The sequence below is a fragment of the Heterodontus francisci genome, chromosome 4 (genome assembly GCF_036365525.1).
Source record: "Heterodontus francisci isolate sHetFra1 chromosome 4, sHetFra1.hap1, whole genome shotgun sequence".
Taxonomy (NCBI): Eukaryota; Metazoa; Chordata; class Chondrichthyes; order Heterodontiformes; family Heterodontidae; genus Heterodontus; species Heterodontus francisci.
Window position 1 is genome coordinate 30,824,610 of NC_090374.1, and position 6,753 is coordinate 30,831,362.

Sequence of the window (6,753 nt, forward strand, 5' to 3'; positions counted from 1 at the left end):
CAGAGTGTGAAGAAGTATAGTTGAGGTAGTTGTGGGAGTTGGTGGGTTTATAATGAATATTTGTAGACAGCCTATCCCCAGAGATGGAGACAGAGAAGTTGAGGAAGGGAAGGGAAGTGTTGGAGATGGGCCATGTAAAGGTGAGAGAAGGGTGGAAATTAGAAGCAAAGTTGATAAAGTTGTCTAGTTCCAGGCAGGAGCAAGAAACGGCACCGATACAGTCATCAATGTACCAGAAAAAGAGTTAGGGGAAGAGGCCTGAGTAGAACTGGAACAAGGAATGTTCAACATATCCCACAAAAAGACAGGCATAACTAGGGCCCATGTGGGTACCCATAGCAACACCTTTTACTTGAAGGAAGTGAGTGGAGTTGAAGGAGAAGTTGTTCAATGTGAGAACAAGTTCAGCCAGGCGGAGGAGGGTGGTGGCGGGTGGGGACTGGTTGTACCTCTATTCAAGGAAGAAGCGGAGAGCCCTCAAACCGTCATGATGGGGGGTGGAGGTGGAGAGATTGGACGTCCACAGTGAAGAGGAGGCGGTTAGGGCCAGAAAACTGGAAATTGTCAAAATGAAGTCGGGCGTCAGAAGAGTCACAGATGTAGTTGGGAAGAGACTGGACCAGGGGAGAAAAGATAGAGTCATGATAGGAAGAAATAAGTTCAGTGGGGCAGGAACAGGTTGAAACAATGGGTCTGCTGGGACAGTCCTGTGTGTGGATTTTGGGAAGGAGGTAGAAGCGGGCTGTCCAGGGATGCAGGACTATGAGCTTGGAAGTTGTAGAGGAAAGATCTCCAGAGGAGATGAGGTCAGTGACAGTCCTATAGACAGTAGCTTGATGTTCAGTGGCAAACTTTCCTCTGCATCTGAAACCTAGGCGGAGAAAATTACAGAGGCTGTGTAGCGGAGTTTTTATTTTCTTGCGGTGTGACTGGATAGAAATAATTTTTGGCTTTGTGCAATAGGATTAATGAATAACAAAAGTAGGAAATAACCAATTACATTTTTGGATGGATGAGTGGGTGAATGAATAAAGGCTAAGTTTTATTTTCTCAGACAGCTGCAGCTGCAGCATAATTTGTGTGTCTATACTTACAACATTCAAAGCAATATGTAACTGGAAATGTGTACATGTTCTCCTTAATTCCCCACTCCTTTTTTCAAGGCTGTAACTCATGCTGAATATAGCTACTCAAATAATGGCAGATTTCCAGCACTTCAATGATATGGCAATTCTTACATGAGCCTCAATGGGGAAAGTCACAGACGCTGTCAAAAAGAGATTCCATTTCACTGCAATATGATGGACAGAAGTAATTTGAAGCTCTGTGCAGTAGGCTTAATAACTTATTTAATGTATGGATGAATGAAGAATGAACCAACAAAACCTTAATTTTAAAATTCCCATCCTTGCTTCCAAATCTTTCGATGGCCTCACCCACCACTCCTCCCCCCACCAATCTCTGTAACCTCCTTCAGCCATACAACCCTCTGAGCTCTCTGCGCTGTTCCAATTCTTGCCTCTTGTGCATCCCACCATTTGTAGCCAAGGCCCTAATTCCTTTTTCAAACCTCTCTGCTTCTCTGCCTCTCTTGTCCTTCAGTTGCTCCTTGAAACCTACCTCTTTAACCAAGATTTTGGTTGCCTGTCTCAATATCTCCTTACGTGACTCGGTGTCAAAATTGCCTTGATAATGCTCCTGTGAAGCACCTTGGATATTTTATTACATTAAAGGTCCTATATAAATGCAAGTTTTTGTTGTTATGACTGAACCAGGCGACTGTGATCTCCTGACACAGGGAATCACTAACTCCACATGTGATGCACTCTGCACATGCCAATGCAATGTGAATCCTGCAGACAGCCCATAAACAAGACTCATTAAATGGCCATATTTTATTTAAATGAGACATCCTCCCCATAAAGCAATCTGTAAGGTAGAGCAGTGCTTGATGGAATAAGCACCTATATGGAAAAAACTGTGAGTGTCCTGCCCCTTTCATTTGGACCCTTGTTATACTTCCTGTATCTTTTAGTAACACTATTTCTTTACTGGACAAATAAAAAACCTTAGGGAAACATCTTGGCGTCTTCTGACAAATCCTTAAATATGTACTGATTTTTTTAGTTGAAATTCTTAAGAGCGTATTTCCATGCAGTTATGGGTATCCCCAACTCTTTATTTGCAGATTGTTGAAGAGTACCAGAGGAGGTATACCAGACAGATGCATTGCAAAATTTGCCTTCCATTTTAATATGCAATTGCACCACCATTTCTGTGCATAGGATGAGACCTTTACATCAGAACCTGCCTAAAGACACCTGCCTATGTAGACTATGATCCCTCACGGAGACCATAACAGAACTATGCATAACCTCTGGAAGCCAGTTCTAGCACAGATACATTTTGTCAGTGGCTGTCGAAATTAAAGCAGTATTTAATTTTTATAAGGCAGGATCTCTTCAGGCAATTGCAAGAGGTCTGTCAAAACTTCCAACCTTCAGTGCAAATTGCATCAAGCAGGTCATTGGGGTATTGTTTGCCATGGCCAATAATTTTATCCATTTTCCTGTGGGAAGTACCGAGTAACAAGAATGTGTCCGTCAGTTCTATCATATGATAGGATTCCCACAAGTGCTACATAATTCATTGCACTCAAGTGGTCATATTTGTCCCTAACTGTGTGCAATGACATTCATGAATAGTTCCATGAATGTGTAAGTGATCAGTGACCATAAAAATAGAATCATGCCTGACAATGCTTGGCACCCTGGCAATTTCCATGTTTCCTGCCTTCTGCAGTGTCAGCATTGTTTGCAGGGCTATGATATCTCCTAAAATGACTTTTGGAGAACAAGCACCACACTGCGACGATGGCTACGACCTAATGCAACACCCAGGGAGAAGAGTTAATAAGAACATAATAAATAGGAGCAGAAGTAGGCCATTCAACCCCTTGAGCCTGCTCCAGCATTCAATATGATCAAGGCAGTTCTGATTGTGGCCTTAACTCCACTTCCCTGCCTTCCCCCCACCCCCACCTCCCCCGCTCCCCCGCAATAACCTTTGACTCCCTTCTACATCAAAAATCTGTCTAACTCAGCCTTGAACATACTCAATGACTCATCCTCCACTGCTCTCTGGGGAAGAAAGAATTCCAAAGATTAATGACCCTCTGAGAGAAGAAACTCCTCTTCTTCTCCATCTTAAAAAGGAGACCCCTTATTTTGAAACAGTGCCCCCTAGTTCTAGATTACCCCTGAGGGCAAACATCCTCTCAGCATCTACCCTGTCAAGCCCCCTCAGAATCTTATATGTTTCAATAAGATTACTTTTCATTCTTCTAAACTCCAATGAGCATAGGCCCAACCTGTTCAACCTTTCCTCATAAAGCAACTCCTTCATCCCAGGAATCAGCCTAGTGAACCTTCCCTGAACTGTTTCCAATGCAAGTACATCCCTCCTTAAGTAAAGAGACCAAAACTGTACGCAGTAGTCTAGGTGTGGTCTCATAAATGCCCTTTACAATTGTAGTAAGACTTCCCTACTTTTATACTCCATCTCCCTTGCAATAAGTGCTAGCATTCCATTTGCATTCCTAATTACTTGCTGTACCTGCATGCTAACTTTTTCGAATAGGCAGCTATTTGCTTTGTTAGACTAGGCTAAACCTATCCGTGTGGCTCAACTGTCCAATTTCAAATTGTCCGTATTTGTTTTGTACACATTTCATTTTTGCTGCTCCTGTGTTCACTACTTTATATATACATCCATATTCATTACTTAGTCAATCTGTTTAATTTATAGAATCATATAATGGTTTCAGCACAGAAAAAGGCCATTCGCTGTCATGTCTGTGTCGTCTCTGTGCAAGAGCAACTCAGCTGGTGCCAATTTTCCCCTGCAAATCTTTCTTTCAGATAATTGTCCAAAACCCTTTTGAAGGCCATGATAGAATCTACCTCCAGCACAGACTCAGGCAGTGCATTCCAGATTCCAACCACTCGCTGTGTAAAAGAAGTTTTTCCTTACGTTGCCTTTGGTTCTTTTGGCCATTGCCTTAAATCAGTGTCCTCTGGTTCTTGACCCTTCCACCAATGGTTTATCCCTGACCAGACTCCTCATGATTTTGAACACCTCTATCAAATCTCCTCTCAAACTTTTCTTCTCAAAGGAGAACAACCATAGCTTCTCCAATCTCTCCATGTACCTGAAGTCCCTCATCCCTGGAACCATTCTAATAAATCTTTTCTGCACCTTCTCTAATGCCTTTACATCCTTCCTAAAGTGGTGCCCAGAATTGGACACAGAACTCCAGCTGAGGACAAATGGAGTTTTACAAAGATTCATGATAACCCCCTTGTTTTTGTACTCTATACTTCTATTTATAAAGGATCCCACACACTTTATCAACCCGCCCTGGCAAGTTCAATGATTTGTACACATGCACCCCAAGTCTCTGCTCCTGCAACCCCTTTAGAATTGCATCCTTTATTTTATATTGCCTGGCCTCATTCTTTCGACCCAAAAGTATCACTTTTCTGCATTAAATTTCATCTGCCACATGTCCGTCCATTCCACCAGCCTGTCTATGTCCTTTAGAAGTTTATCTCTATCCTCCTCAGAGTTCACAATACTTCCAAGTTTTGTGTCATGATGTTTCTTTTAATTTCGCATAGAACTTGTCACGTGGCCATATAACTTTGATGTCATCAGCAAAATTTCAATAATTATATTGGAACGACCCTCTTCCAAGTTATGACAAGGGGTGTGGATAGCAGAACAGATCATCTATGGAGCAGCACTGAAGCATTTTGCATGTATCACACCTTCTAATTTCTATTGCCAAGCCAGTTTTGAAACTAGTAAGCTAATGTTCCATTCATTCCATCAGTATTAATCTCCCTTAAAAGTCTTGCTTCCAGAAGAGCACATAAATTCGATACTGTGCAATGCCCTTATCAGAAAGTTTAATTACCTCCACAAGAATTTCACCAGATTTGTGAGGCATGACCCATTGCTGCTAAAACTTTGTTTCCTGATCTTTATTGCTTCTGCACATAGGTGAGCATTGATAGAATTCCATTAAATGCTCTTGTGCTTTTTATCCCCCAGTACAAATATACTCCAAAGTGGTCAGAACAGTACAAATTAAAATCTTACCATAGCCCCTGAAGACTTGACCTCCCCTGATCTGGCTGTATTGGTAACCTTTATATGTTTCACCACATTGTCTTTTGTCATCTTACCCTTTCCAAAACCCACACATTATAGGGACCAAATCGCTAATCTATTATTTTTAAGATCTGATGAAATCGGTGATACTCTTCTGCAGTGCATTTTACACTGCAGCTACTGGTTTGCGACTGGTAATTGCCTCTTGATTTCCTGCTAGGCAGAATCCTGGCAACATTTCTTAGCTCATACCTGGCTGGAACTTTAAATGTCTTGCTAAGAGGAGAATTTAGCATTGGCCTGAATACATGTATTAGCGCAGAGCTGGCTCCTTGTAATTCGAAAAGCAAACATTTAGAAAACTGCAAGGGAAGAATCACAGGTGCTCTATACATGCAGCTTGAGGTAAGGATTTAAAATGCACTATAACACACCCATGAGGCCCAATGGACGTTTACTCATCTTTGTGCCAGAATCAGCTCAGGTCCTCACTCTGGATTTGTATTGCAAGTTTAGTTTCGATGACAAGTGGGTGACAGAGACAAGTCTCAAAACAACTCCAATGGAGGCTCCTTTGCATAGAGAAGTTGTACTGGACGCAAGAGTTAGTATTAATTTTTGAGGCCTCAACTGGGCTACGCTATAGCGCTCCCACACTCTGCACAAGTAATCTAATCTTTGTTGGAGAACGTTGAAACTGAGTATGAGCCAGGTAAAGCATAGTGTACATAGTATCTCTCCTCAACACTTCTCCCTGGGCGATACAGTGAATCAAGGAGCTATGGTCGCAGCTTGTTTCCTTGGTCTCCAGGAGATGTGTTTGCCCTACAAACAATACTGACACTGCAGAAGTAAGGAATCACGGAAGCTGCCAGGGTACCAAACGTTACCATGCATGATTCTATTCTATGGTTACTGATCACTTACACATTTATGTAATGGTCACTTTTCATGAATAATGTTATTGCATGCAGTTGGGGACAAATATGGTTGAATGGCCTTCTGTGCTCTAACTGTTGTATGATTCTATATATGCCCCAGCACTTGTGGGAATCCTACCATATTGTAGAACTGACGGGCTCATTCTGCTACTCAGTACTTCCCACAGGAAAACGGATAAAATTATTGGCCTTGGCAAACAATACTCCAGTGACCTGCTTGATGCAATTTGCACTGAAAGTTGGAGGTTTTGGCAGTTCTCCTGCATTTGCTTGAAGAGATCCTGCCTTCTAAAAATTAAATGCTGCTTTAATCTCGATAACCACTGACAAAATGTTCTTGTGCTAGAACTGGCCTACAGAGGTTATGCATAGTTGTGTTTGGCCTCCTGAGGGATCATAGTCTAAGTAGGTTACTAATACAGCAACCACAGGGAGTTCAAGTCTTCAGGTGATACAGGAAGGAAATCTGCCATCCCTACCCAGTCTGGCCCATTTGTATCTCCAGATCCACAGCATTGTGGTTGATACTTAATTACCCTCAAAAATGGATGAGAAAGAAACTCAACTACGGGTAATTAGGGATAGGAAATAAATGCTGGCCTTGCCAGCGATGCCCACATCCTGTGAAAGGCTAACA